This window comes from Bos taurus, chromosome 2 (genome assembly GCF_002263795.3).
Source record: "Bos taurus isolate L1 Dominette 01449 registration number 42190680 breed Hereford chromosome 2, ARS-UCD2.0, whole genome shotgun sequence".
Lineage (NCBI taxonomy): Eukaryota > Metazoa > Chordata > Mammalia > Artiodactyla > Bovidae > Bos > Bos taurus.
In genome coordinates, this window is record NC_037329.1 from 60837205 (window position 1) to 60851285 (window position 14081).

Consider the following 14081-nt stretch of genomic DNA (forward strand, 5'->3'; position numbering starts at 1 on the left):
CAACTCAAAAAACTCAGAAGATCTGGTCATATGAGATCTGTATTCGGCTTGAAGTTGACTAGTAGGCTGTCCCACAAGGCTGTGTTCCGCTTCAGTCCCCACCATCCCCGACTGCCCCCTACCATCACACTGAAGTTGGCGTTCTGTCGGCTGTTTCATTGTTGTTTTTTCCCCAAGTCCTCTCTAACCACATGTGTTTTCTGTCTTGCACCTGTGACTAGGAGTGTTTGCCATTGCAGGAGTAGTGAAACCCTGGACGAACTAAGGCTCAGAGAAGTTAAATGACTTGTCCAAGGTCACACAGCCAACTAGTATTAAGCAAGGAACAGAACACAGGTATTCTAGTGATCCTGCGCTCCTTTAACTTGGCCACCCTGCCAGCCTAGAGACAGTTCATTTCCCTGGATTGATTTGACTATTCACATTCAGTGTATGCAAACTGCCCCTCTGCACTTCCATTTAAGATTGTCTAGGGATCAAGTTTCCACATAGTCCCTTAAAAAAAAAAAAAGCAAAAAAATAAATCTTTTCAGCTGACTGCAAATAACTGGCACCCAAAGACCAAACACCCTTTTGTGTGTCCAATAAAAAATCAACCTGATGAACACATAAGATTTCAATCTTCTTTGTAAAATCAGGAATAGGCCAAAACCTTATTATTTCAGAGTCTGTATAGATAGTCCAAATCAATAGTGCAAACAAGATTTCTGGGGGAAAAGGTTAAAGTAATTGGCAGAACACCAGGTGTTAAGCCACCAGAAGCACTTTCATAGCAAGGAATTAAATACAAATAATTGATAAGCTCATTACAACTCATCTTTATCTATATACATATTAGGGGCTTTACAAGACATCTCTCTATAATCTAATTTGAGTTACTGCCCACACTTGAAAATGTTATAACTGCACATCTCTTAAAATCTTCTGTAATCAGATCTGTAAGCTGGTTTAAGCTGCCTATGTTCCCAATTAGTCAGGATTTGTACAAACTGAGTAAACTGAAGAAAAGACTGGTTAAGGACTTTTAAAGCTTCCACTTGGGGTGGGAGGTCCCTCTCTGCAGAGTCTAGGTTCCCTCACTCTATCTGTGTGGTCAGCAGAGTTGTATTCTGCCCTGGCACTAAACAGAGATGCAGCTTAGGCTGACTTGCTATCAGGTCCCTACACAGCAGGGAGTTGAACTTGGGCTAGGTCAAGTCACATGTCACATGTATGCTCACATTTTAGAGAAGACTAATCTTAACAGTGCAGGTTAAAAGTAAGATTGCTTAATTGCTTAGGCCACTGGTATAGAGCTGTCAAGATTAGAAAAACAGGGTGGGAGATTACCTTCACTGTCCATTAAGCCTAATATTCAGTTAGACACATAACAGACTAAGCAGTCACTGTGGACTGCCTACCCAGGATCTATGCTCCCTTTCTTCTTCTTAGGAAAACCCACATTACAGCTGGGTACTGATATTGATAAGATTGATAATCAGGTAGTCTAAAACAAATAGACTTACTGCTTTTTATAGAAAGCATCCATCCTTATTGATGTAGGAGATGTAACATATTAAGAATTTCAGTCCTCTCCCCTGATCATCTAAGGACCAACCATGACTATAGTTATGAGTCCTATTAGTATCAGCCAATCACAGTTATCCTATCCTTCTTGCCAATGATTGGTTCAGGTACCTTGACTTGAGCCAATCAGAATAGAGTATTTCCCCTATTGGCTGCTATTGGGCCAGGGTTGGATCCACAATCCAAATTGATTGAAGAGAGGAATACTTAGTTCATAACCGAGGAAATGAGTTTTATCTCACTCACAAAGAACAAAGAAGGCACTTGTCTGGTCTGTTAGGGAAGCCCTTCTGAGGACAGAGCCTATACACAGACAAGGGTAAGCAGGGGACAGAGCTGCAGTCCCAAGGCTTTTAGGTACTGTGCCTGGAGCCTGCCCTATTTCCTGTCCTCTAGTACAAGAAACAGTACACTTCCTCATTGTTTAAACTACTTTAGGTAGGATTTCTATTCCTTACAGTCCAAGATATCCTATATTTGCCAAGCCAATATATTCAAGACAGGTTAGAGGAACTTTACAGATAAAGCCAGTGTCTTAACCCAGTCCCATATATTTTTAATCAGAGCAGATAGAGCAACGATTGTTAGCTCCCAAGAAGGTTCAAAGTTTTTAATGAACCCACCCAACGCAAGCACACACACTTGTAACTGGGTAAGGCAGGGGTTGGTAACATGAGGAAAACATGAATCTGGAGTAAGATAGTTTCAGGTCCATCTCAGCTTTGCCTCTTATAAACTCTGCGACCACAGAAAAGTGTCAATACTATAAATTATGGGGTAAATAAATGTCTTACAGCACTGTTCTGAGAAGTCAATGAAATGCAGTGCACAAGATAGAAGATCGATAAGTAAAAAGCATTTTTTTTTCTCTCCTTTTGCCACCCAAGAAGTCTTTCCAGATCCCTGACTCAAAGCTCCTGGCACCTGGTTTGCTCCATATTGTTTCATCCCTTTCCTTTCTTCCCCTTCAACCCTACACTTGTTTAACTCTATCCATGGTATGTTTTGTGTGATTGGTGTATTGTTTTCACTGATTCCATTTACTGGTACTTACTATGTGGTAGGTACTGTTATGACATGTAGTGCTCATGATCACAATCACCCAGTGAGGAACGTGATATGCTTGTTTCATAAATTATGAAATAAACTTGCCCATGATTTTTTCCAAAGGTGAATTAAGAGCAAGGAATTCTAGGCCAATGGGACTCCAAAGGTTATACTCTTAGCTGCTTCATTACCCTGTGCATCCAAGCAATAATATATACCATATATCTCCCAGTGGCCTGAGAGTTTTTCAAAAGGAGAGCCATTGTTTTCTAAGGGAAGACAGGTAATGCCACGATTGGACAGTTGCTTATTCGACAACATCGCTGACAACACCCACTTTGGGCTGCCCATTGTACGAGCCTTCTTGAGGCCTGAGTACACAAAGAAGCATGAGATATTGTTCTTATCCTCAAGAGGCCCAAATCAGAAGCAGAAACAAGATCTCTTCATGGAAAGAAATATGATATAGCATATCTTATTTCCCCAGGGAGAAGCAGCACATCCAAGTGATACAGGTCGTCAAAAAAAGGAGATGACCAAGAACTGGAAGTGGGTGAGTAGAGTGAAGCAGGCAATGCAGGTGCATGGGGACTAAGCAGGACCTCAGAGGGAAGATCCTGTGCGTATGGGGGCATGGAAGGAGATGAGGGGGGCATGGGAGGGGGTGAAGAGGGGAAGAGGTGGAGGCAACACAGGATATAGAAGGTGTCAAAGACAAACGAAGCCTGACACTAGTTAGAATGGTAAGGACAGATTTTAACCAGCAATAACTAATGCAATAGGGAAAAGGGTCCAGCAGGAACTGAACTCAACTTTGATGTGTACAGAGGTGCCTGGGCATTTTAAAGGGAGGATGAGTGAATAGGGAGAGTGTTGCTGGAGGTGGGGATGGGGGGAATTCAATAAAGAAAATGACAACCAGCTAGAAGGGGGTTGGTCCATGTGAAACCATCTAGGTTTGCTAACTGGAGCTTATTATAGGCAGGCTCCCGCTCTCCCACAGGGCCTGGGAGGCAGGGGCCCTATCTTCAGGTGTTGGCTGGAACAAAAAGTAAATTATTTTAGCAGCCTTGAATTTTCTCAGGTGGGCCTGAGAAAATTTTCTAGGAGTCATCCTAGGGATTCAGCCTTGAGCTGTTAGAAACCATGTTAGTGTTTGTTCAGGTCTTTACAGGCCAAGGTTGAAGCCTAGTGGAGAAGAGGACTCAGGGAGTCCTGACCAGAGTTTAGACAGGGCGACAGTCTCTGTCGGGAGGCAGCTTCTAGCCAGCAAGCTGGGCGCTGACGGAGCTCCTGACACAAAAGAGCTGTAGACTGATGGGATTGACAGTGAGATGCCGAAGACCAGGCTGGTGATTTTGAACTCTCCCTTAGAGGAGGAGGAGCACTAGTTTCATTTTGCCCAAGACTGAAAGGTTTCCCAGGATGATAGACATTCTGTTCTGAAATGAAGGAATTCAGGCAAACGAGGCCCTGTCAACCATCACCCTACTTGGAACACCAGGCACCTGAAAAGGGCGGCTGAGCAGGAAGGCAGCGTGTAGGAATCCACGGTTTCAGGTGATCCCTCGAGCTGTCAAACGTGAGGCCCCAAGTCCCACTGGCCCTTTAGCGGGTCAGGCTGTGTGGCACTGCACCGCGGTTTGCTCGCTCTGGGAGTAAGTGTTCCAAAGTTTAGCCAAAGACCCATCTCTGAGCTGATGGGTCTGCTTGCTTTACTTTGTGAATCTCAAACACACAACAGTGTGCTCCAAGACTGGTGGAGAAGGTAAGACCATTCATTGCTAGATCTGCATTTAAAGAACATTGAGGAATTTGACATTGCAGGACCAGGTTGGAATTCACTAGTCACCAATATCTAGCTAGAAACGTGTCACTAAGCACGCTCTTTGCCTTCCCTAAGCCTTGGTCTCCTCATCTGTAAAACAGGATTAAAAAATCACCTGGCTCACAGGGTCACTGGGAGAAGTAAATGAGAGTATGCATGAAAAGCCCTTCACAGGGTGCCTGGAATGTATTAAACATTCAGTGAGTAGCAGCTATGGTTATAATTGCAGTGGTTGTTTTTGCTGGTAAGCATGGGGAAGAAGCACGATTTTATCCACAATGCTTAAAGGTCAACATCCTGAAATATTTCCACGGGGTTAGATTTTTGAGGTGAAATAAACCAACATAAGGAATCTGTCACATAAATAGAAGTTGACCCTGGGTCCCTTAGACTTATAAATGGCCATTCGGAGAATTCTGGAAAAACAGAGACTAGTGAAAAATGCTTGTATTGCCCCTGGGTGCCATCCATCAGAAGGAGAGCCCAAACCCCCAGATTTTATTTTCTGTGTCAGAGGAAGGCCAAAAGAAGGGGAACAAAATCCAATTAACAAAAACATAATTGATTTCAGAAATCCAAGAACAGAGAGCATCATTCCTGCTCTTCAAGGAAAACTCTATGAGCATTAAGTGTGGTTAACAACACACAGAGCTCAACCATTTATTTATTCATCTTTTAAAATATGCTCTTCTTTTAAGGCCTTGAGAATAAAGTATAATCAAATCAGACTATAAAATATTGACATGAGTACTGCTACAATAATGAGCAAAATCTAAAGGAGCACTCCAGCAGGGTACCTGTCAAGGGACCCCTGAGACCACAGAGGACTCTGAAAAGGGAGGGGCAAGTAGCCAGCTCGTGTCTGGGCCACTGCAGTCCTGTCACTATTCTGACCACAAGAACACTTCCAGACAGCCCACCTGCCGCCTCCTGAACTCACAGCCCCCAGGGAATCCTGGCTTCGTCACTTAGAAATTTTAGTGCCAAACCTGACCTCTCTAAAGTCTCAGTTTTCTCAGCTGGAAAATGGGGGAAACAAGATTGACTGCCTGGGATTATTTTAAAGACCAAGAGGAAATGTGTGTGAAGCCCTTAGCTGAGTGCCTGGCACACAGTGAACCCCAGGGCCCTTTTCCCTCTGTCATCTGAATCTCTTAGTCCTCCTGGAGACCCCTCAGCTCATATCACCTCCTAAAATATGATAGTATTGATTTAGCAATTATGTCTAATTTTATCACTATATGTCTTCCCAACCACACAACAGCAGGGTAAATTCTTTAAAGCCAGACAGAAATGGCTTTTAAAAAAACAGAAAGATACACATACAAAATAGCGGGGGAAAGCCAGAGAGGGCTTATTATTTAGTAAACACAGAGTGTGGATGAGACAATCTTAGCTCTAAATCTTTATAAGCATTGACTTATTAAGATGGTTATTATTTTTATGATTCCTATTTTATAGATGAGGAAACTGAGGCCTAGAGAGAGAAATTAACTTGCCAAGGGAGCCGTTTGTCAGCTGCTGCACTGAGATTTAAGCTCATGAAGACTGGCTCCAGAGACCAAGCTCTGAACCACCAGACGCCTTGCATTTCAGACTCCTGTACCCCACAGTGCCTACCACATGGAAGACCCTCCACAGAGACCCATCAACAGAAAGGGAGGACTTCCCTGGTGGCCCAGTGGCTAAGACTCCTTGATCCCAATGCAGGGGGCCTGGGTTCAATCCCTGATAGGGGAACTAGATCCCACGTGCCACACCTAAGAGTCTGAAGGCCACAACGAAGATCAAAGACCCTACATGCTGCAACTAAGACCTGGTGCAGCCAAATGAATAAATAAGTATTTTTTAAAAAACAGAAAAGGAAAGATGATTTAGTCAACCAGTATCAATTTGCACAGGAGGAAACCAAAGAAAAGAGAGGTCACATAGTTTGTTCTAGATCAGAGAGACAATGGGAAACAAAGGATGGACCCAAGTGTCAGATCCTCAGTGACTTCCTCTTTCTGCCGCATCTCCCTGTGACCCTTTTGGGGGACCAGCCATCCATGGATGGAAGACACGGAGATGAAAGCCCATGAGCAAGCCTACATCTGTGCTCCCACACCCGCGGCTGTGATCTCCCCCCACCACATCCCACCATGTGGGGTCTTCACACTTTGGATCAGCCATAACTACTTATAGCCTCTGATTTTCAGGATTACTTACAGTTGTGTGTGTACAAGAGAGTCAGCTGAACCTGATCACGCAAGCAGGCCAGGAGAGGGAAACAGAGACCCAGCCCACAAGCCTCTGGCTGCTTACTGACTGCTTGCTCGGTACAAAGCTTCTCCAACTTCAGATAAACATCTCAAGTACACAAGTTTTCCAAACCAGATGATGTTTCTGGAGGGCTGTAGAACTGCCTTTCACGTGTCGTTTCCACATCATGCCACAATTCAGTAAGCTAGCTTATTTTAAAGTTTTTAAGAGCATACCTCCCAAATGTTAACCCTTTGCAGTCCATCAACATGTCACTTTGTGCTGCCAGGAAAACTCACTGCTGTGTGACCTGGACACAGTCTCAGGGATGAGGGGCTGAGTTCAAACCTCAGCTCCTGAACTTGGCAGCTGTGAGGGACTGGGCATTGTGCTTCAGTTTCCTCATATTTAAAAGGACAGTAAACCCAGAACCTACCTCATAGGCCTGATTAAATGAATGTGCATGTATGTGCATACTTTACACATACATATGTGTACAGGCATACCTCCATTTATTGTGCTTCACAGACACTGAATTTTTTACAAATTGAAGATTTATGGCAACCCTGTGTCAAGCAAATCTATTGACATCACTTTTCTAACATCATTGCTCACTTTGTTATTCTGTGTCACATTTCAGTAATTCTCACAATATTTCAAACTTCTTCATTATTATTACATCTGTCATGGGTGACCTGTGATAGATGATCTTTGGTGTTACTATTGCAAAAGATTACAACTTGCTGAAGCCTTAGATGATGGTTAGCATTTTTTAACAATAAAGCGTTTTTTAATTAAGGTGTACACACGTTCTTTTTAGACACAATGCTATTGTACACTTAGACTATAGTACACTGTTAAACATAACATACATTGGGAAACCAAAACATTTGTGTGACTTGCTTAATTGAAATATTTGCTTTACTGTAGTGGTCTGGAACCAAACGCACAAAACCTCTGAGGTATGCCTACTACATATACACACATCCACAAACACATGCATATATACATATTGTGTATATACTATACCTATATACATGCGTATAACTATACTATGTATGTATACAGGTATATAGTATACCTCTATACACATAGCTTTTGAACTGTAGTGTTGGAGAAGACTCTTGAGAGTCCCTTGGACTGCAAAGAGATCCAATCAGTCCGTTCTGAAGGAGATCAGCCCTGGGATTTCTTTGGAAGGAATGATGCTGAAGCTGAAACTCCAGTACTTTGGCCACCTCATGCGAAGAGTTGACTCATTGGAAAAGACTCTGATGCTGGGAGGGATTGGGGGCAGGAGGAGAAGGGGACGCCAGAGGATGAGATGGCTAGATGGCATCACTGACTCGATGGACATGAGTCTGAGTGAACTCTGGGAGTTGGTGATGGACAGGGAGGCCTGGCGTGCTGCGATTCATGGGGTGGCAAAGAGTCAGACGCTACTGAGCGACTGAACTGAACTGAACTGATACACATACATAATTATAACTATATGCATATATAACTATACATGCATTTATGTGTGTATATGTAGATATATACACACATATATAACTACTGCTAAGTCGCTTCAGTCGTGTCCAACTCTGTACGACCCCATAGATGGCAGCCCATCAGACTCCCCCATCCCTGGGATTCTCCAGGCAAGAACACTGGAGTGGGTTGCCATTTCCTTCTCCATATATATATATATAACTACACCTGTATATAATTATATGTACATAGTCTTATTGGATTGGCCAGAAAGATCATTGGAGATTTTCCATATGATGTTACAGAAAACCTGAACAAACTTTTTGGCCAACCCAGTACATACAGTATAAATATGGGTTGAATTGTTCCCAGATTCATACACTGAAGTCCTAACCCCCAGTACTTCAGAATCTTCAGAGACCTTGTTTAGAGACAGAGTCTATACAGAAGTAATCATGTTAAAATGGAGTTTTGAAGGTTAGGCCCTAATGCAATAGGACAAGTGTCCATATAAGAAAAGGACATTTGGACACAGGCATGTACAGAAGAAAGACAACATGAAGACACAGGGAGAAGATGGCCATCCACAAGCCATGGAGGGAGGCCTGGAACAGATTCCTCCAGAAAGCCCTCATAAAGAACCACTGTGGTCTTAGACTCAGCCTCCAACCTGGGAATAGATAAACATTTGTTGTTTAAACCATCGAAGGTGTGTGTGTGCGCGTGTGTGTGTGTGCATGTGTGTGTGTGTCTATAGAAAGAGAGGGAGGTACCCCCACTCAAAAAGTTACCCAGCACATATAAGGAGTAGTACTTAACTGCGACCTACTAACAGTAATAAACATATTATTCATCAGAAAGTGAGTAGTTTTACCCTGCACTAAATCCAGACCTGTAGATACTAAATTGCATATGAGGAACTACAGGGTGGCTTCAGTCCATATGCATGCTATAGCAATGCCAGGCTGGCCAGGCTCAGCTGTTCAATCTAGATTCAAGCATAACAGCTGCATCATAATGAGAAATAATGTGGAGTCTCTACAGCTTGTCCTCAGTCCTTAGCATTAATACTTTTCTCTGATTCTTCTAAGTCAAACATGAGCCAATGTCAACAATGATTTTACATTAAAACAAACATTCCCTACTTTCCTCTTTCCAGCATCCAAATGCATTTCATGGAAATGTATTCTGTTATATCAAGTCAAGCTACAAAAAAAAAAAAGAATGTTACATTATATAGCTAATTATCTGTGAATTTGTCTCAATATTGTGCAATCAAATCACAATGCAGATCTTTGGGACTGAGGCTGAGGTAAGGTTGCAACTACCATCCAAAACCCTGATAGCCTATCTTTGTGTTCACCAAAACAGGCTCATTTTCCTTCAAAGAGTATTTATTATAAGTAAATTATAAGTTGAACTCTTGATGGAATATAGATTTACACTAGTACAAAATTCTGATTCTTACCTGTGTCATGAATTAGAGAACTGCATTAGATTGCATGTGAAAAGAGGGGGATTCGTGATGGTTAATCTGATGTGTCAACTTGACTGGGCCACAAGGCACTCAGATATTTGGTGAAACATTCTTCTGGGTGTGTCCGTGACAGTGTTCCCAGACGAGGTTGGCATTTACATCAATAAGACCACCCTCCCCAATGTGAGAGAGCTTCACCCAATCCACGGGAGGCCTGCATAGAACAAAAAGGCTGAGCAATGGAGAATTCTCTCTCTGCCTGATGCTGAACTGGGAGGTGGGTCTTCTTCTGTCTTTGGGATTAGACTAGAATTTACACCATCAGCTCTCCTGGTTGTCACATGTTCAAACTCAAACTGGAACTACACCATCGGCTCTCCTCGGACTCTAACTTGCTGTGACAGCAGAGCTTGGGACCTGTCAGCCTCCATAATCACGTGAGTCCATTCCTTACAAAAATTTCTTGATACAGAGACAGAGATAGATGAAGAGATTTCCTATTCTCTTTCTCTGGCGAACCCAGACTGCTAATACGGTGGCTGTTCTGTTACTGGTTATTATTCCCTATATCACACTCTTTAGGAGAAACTACTCTTTGAATTTCATTAAAATAAACTTTGCTCAAGGGTGTGGAGCAAAGGGAACACTTACACACTGCTGGTAAAGATGTAAATTGGTACAGCCACAATGGAGAACAGTATGGAGGTTCCTTGAAAAACTAAAAATAGAAGTACCAAATGATCCTGTAATTCTACTCCTGAGCCTATACCTAAAGAAAACCATAACTCAAAAAGATACATGCACCCCAGTGTTCACTGCAGCACTGTTTACAATAGCCAAGACACGGAAGCAACCTGAATGTCCATAGACAGAGGAATGGATAAAGAAGATGTAGTATATACATACAGCCTTCCCAGGTGGCACAATAGAAAAGCATCTGCCTGCCAATGCAAGAGACACAAGAGACCCAGCTTCTGTCCCTGGGTCAGGAAAATGCCCTGGTGAAGGAAATGGCAACCTGAGGCAGTATTCTTGCCTGGAAAATCCCATGGACAGAGGAGCCTGGCCAACTACAATCCATGGGGTCACAAAGAATTGAACATAACTGAGCACGCACGCACACACACACACACACACAATACATATATACAATGGAATATTACTCGGTTATTTTAAAAAAAGGAACAAAGTTTTGCTATTTTCAGAGACATGGATGGACCTAGAGACTGTCATACAGGATGGGTTAAGTCAGAAAGAGAAAAATAAATATCGTACAACATTGTACATGTGTTGAATCTAGAAAAACGTTACAGATGAACATATTGGCAAAACAGAAAAAAGACACAATGTAGAGAGCAAGCATAGATACCAAAGAGGGAAAAGGGTAGGTGGGATGAATTGGGAGACTGGGATTGACATATATACACTACTATGTACAAAATAGATAACTAATGAGAATCTTCTGTATAGCACAGGGATTTTTACTCAGTGCTCTGGGCTGACCTAAATGCAAAGGAAATCCAAAGAAAAAAGGATATATGTATACATGTAGCTGATTCACTTTGCTGCACAACAGACACTAACACAATATCATAAAGCAACTATACGCAAAAAATAAACAAACACTGCCTCCTGTAGACACCATTGCTATGTTCCTTCCTTTCTGGAGAATAAGAATGACGAAACTTGAGCCACCAAAACACAAGGTTTTGTTCAACCACAGGTACAGCACTAACCCTCACAGCGGGCCTCTTTGTCTCCCCTTCAGCTTACAGCCGGAGAAGGCAATGGAGTACTACTCCAGTACTACTGCCTGGAAAATCCCATGGACGGAGGAGCCTGGTAGGCTGCAGTCCATGAGGTCGCTAAGAGTTGGATACAACTGAGCAAGTTCACTTTCACTTTTCACTTTCATGCATTGGAGAAGGAAATGGCAACCCACTCCAATGTTCTTGCCTGGAGAATCCCAGGGACAGAGGAGCCTGGTAGGAGGCCGTCTATCAGACATGACTGAAGCGACTTAGCAGCAGCAGCAGCTTACAGCTGCATCACAAAAATGGCTTACTAATCTTGTTGTAAACACCAAATTCTTTTCGGAAAAGGGTGAAGTGAAGTGAAGTCGCTCAGTCGTGTCCAACTCTTTGCGATCCCATGGACTGTAGTCTACCAGGCTTCTCTGTCCATGGGATTTTTCAGGCAAGAGTACTGGAGTGGGTTGCCATTTCCTTCTCCAGGGAATCTGGAAAAGGGTACACATAGTCAATAAGTAATTCTGACTTATTGTAATAAGTAACTTATAAGTAATAGGTAACCAGTAGATCCAAATTTCATCTGCATCCACCTTTTTATAATAATGGTCAGGTACTTTCCACGAAAGAAATGACTGTGTCTGACTTTCCTTTTCCTACTCTTCTTTCTCTCTGAACATAATTCCTCCAAACTAGAACCGAATAACATAAAAAAAAGTATGATTTGAAAAATGTCATATCACCTAACAGTTTCCAAAGCATCACCATGTTCTCTATAATTATTTTTAACTGTAGGCTCAACAGGCAGATATACTGGCTTATCTCCTCCTGCCCAGGTTTCTGAAAGACAAAACATAGCAATTACTGTTAAAGGAAAGAATTACAAAAATCATGCATCTTTAATGAAAGGCACAGGAATAGAAATACTGTTATCTAGTTCTAGCTTGGCTGGTTCCCAGTTTGAGCCTCTCATGAGCCTGTCCTGCCAGTAACTCTGGCAGGGAGTAGAGAGAACTTTGCCCTCGGGGATCATGATCCCAGGGTCACCATCCTGGGGCTCCAGTCCTGCCCCTTCACTGAAGCAGCTGGATGAGATTGGGCAAGTCAGTTAGTTACTCTTTCCTTATCTCAGCCACCTGTAAAATCAGGGGGTCTGAAATGCCTTGTAATTAAGGCAGTTTCGCATAATGGTTGGGACATCGTACCTGGGCCAGCCCAAGTGACCTAGGATGAGTTATTTAACTGCTTGTTTCTGCTTCCTTATTTGTAAAATGGACACAATAACAGACTTTCCCCAAAGACTCTTTGTGAGATTTAACAAAATTTAATATGGTCAAATGCAGAGACTAGGACCTAGTCTAAAAGCCTTCTTAAATGACAGCTATTATGGTTATACTCAAAGTACCTCATCACTTTTAAATTACTCAACTAGATGACTCAACCGCCCCTAAAATTTTTAGTGTTCTAGGATTTCACCATTGGGATATAAAGTAGACATGGAAGGAAAATACTAAAACTGAAAAGTCACATTTTCCTCTCTTTATCAATATATTAACAGAAAGTTAAAAGTCTTAGAAATTTCTCAAGTTCAAATGCAGATAAAATATGCCATTGACATAAAAGGATCAATTTCACCATGGAGAAGCCTTAAAAGAGGTAAAGAGAAGAGGAAATGTTTTGTCTTTTAAGAGAAGGAAACAGCATTCGCTGAGCACCTGAACACCTGTGGGGTTTTCCACCACCTCATCTCATCAAACTCTCCAACATCACTACAGTGCAGTCAATACTGTGCCCATTTTACAGATGGGGGGCTGGGGCTCAAGGAGGCTGATCACAGTTCCAAAGGCATATGGCTCTCCAACGGCAGACTCAGATTCCTCCCAGGCCTGACTACAAGCCTATCTTTCTTCCACACCAGAAGGCTGGCTCCAGAACACAGGCATTCCTCACTCAGAGTGAGAGTGGTTAGGGAGAAATTGTTTTTTTATAAGATAAATTATAATCGAATTGCACCAGAAACATTCACTTTTTAAAAACCCCCTTACGTAAGTTTTGAAATGAAGCAAAAGACAAAAATCTTCTGCACAATACTATTCATGTGTGCGTGCTTAGTCCCTTCAGTCCTGTCTGATTCTTTGTGACCCTATGGGTTGTGGCCTGCCAGCCTCCTCTGTTCATGGAATTCTCCAGGCAGAAATACTATCACTTTCTAATTTCTTAATATTAGAAAAGGAAAGTAAGAACAGTTGTTGAATTAAGGATTGTGAAGGGGTAGATAATTGGAATGTAGTAGAGAAGAATTTGCCATCAGATGATGTGGGTTTCAGTCCTACTTTTGACAGTTACTAGCAGAATACAGTTACTCTCTCAGATTTGACAAAAGATAACTGCAGGGCCTCTCTCATAATTTATAAAGTTGGAGTAAAATATGAGAAAGCCTCCAATCTCTGTGTGCCTAGTTCTAATTACTTGGTTTTCTCTTAACAAAAAGAGTACTTCTAAAATATCTTACAAGTTTGAACAGTCAGATACAATCTGAAATAACGCCTCTGCAAATTCCTTCCAGGCTGTTTCTATCATCGAGAAAAACGGGATTCACTCCTGGCCACAGATTCAGGCCTCAATACTCCTTTTTTCTTTCTCATGTAAAAGGTCTTAGTTTATTCTCTCTTATGAAAAATCTGCACAATCACTACAGATG

General features: G+C 42.2%; 1 long non-coding RNA gene across 1 annotated transcript in view; it reads right to left on the reverse strand.

Moving 5' to 3' along the window:
• Positions 1–8352: 8352 nt before the first annotated feature.
• Positions 8353–14081, reverse strand: part of LOC112442665 (uncharacterized) — a 308112-nt gene continuing 302383 nt past the window's right edge. Inside the window, exon 10 of the long non-coding RNA XR_009491735.1 lies at positions 8353–12220. This is a non-coding gene — a long non-coding RNA (uncharacterized lncRNA). The remainder of the gene's footprint in view (positions 12221–14081) is intronic.